We start from the raw sequence: 948 nt of genomic DNA on the forward strand, positions 1-948 counted from the left end.
AATTTGTTTTTTTGTGTATTTATTGAAAACCTTTTATGTCCATTTAAAAACACATTAGAATGTGAATTTTTACTGAAAATCGTCGATCAAAGGCACAAAAATAGAAGACAATTTTCAGTTTCTGAGGACACTCAAACGTTGGAAGTCACAAAACTGTGGCGGCCATTTCCTCGCTGGTTAACTTCTAACACCAGGGACCCCCACCTCATTCAATCACAATGTCTCGACTCCTATTCAAGATGGATGAATATCTTTTTTTTTTTTACCTCTTTAGTTTTTAGCTAAAGGGATATAAAAGAACAAGTTTTAAAATGATACCAATAACTCCCTAAATGCCCCAAAAGTGACGAGAGCCTGGTTCCTCTGTGCCATGGAACAAATGTATCTACAATATTATGGTCGCTTTTAAGCACAAGGGGCCTATCCCGAAAAATGTTGTTTTGAGAAGATCGAAGGTAAAGTTTTTGCCCCTTGTTCAGTTTCATAAAAAGACAAGGAGATTTTTCTCTATAACCAAACAAATATACTCACCAATGAAACCAAACTTCTCCTATAGGTAGGGCAATGCCCACTTTTAGTATTGGTCAAGATTTCTGGAAGCCCCCGTAACCTTGGTTAGCCCGCTTGTCCTTCTTAAAATCGACCATGTATTTTTTTTATTGTTAGAGGTACATAATCATAATATCTATTTTCTAGTTTTGTTTTCTTGTTCTGTTTTGTTCTGTTTTGTTGCTCCCAGCGATAGACAGCGGAAGATCTTGTCAGTTTGTTAGTGTTCATGCGTTTAATCAGCTGCTTGCACTGTATACTTCCCGGGAAGCTGAGAATGTTTCTGAGTGTTCTGTTGTCTGCTGAGATAATGATTTCGTGTGAAGCGCATAGAGCTTGCTGTTGAGCGGGAAAATGCGTTATACAAAGGCTATTTATTATTATTATTATTATTATTAT

The sequence above is a fragment of the Aplysia californica genome, unplaced genomic scaffold, assembly GCF_000002075.1.
Source record: "Aplysia californica isolate F4 #8 unplaced genomic scaffold, AplCal3.0 scaffold00326, whole genome shotgun sequence".
Lineage (NCBI taxonomy): Eukaryota > Metazoa > Mollusca > Gastropoda > Aplysiida > Aplysiidae > Aplysia > Aplysia californica.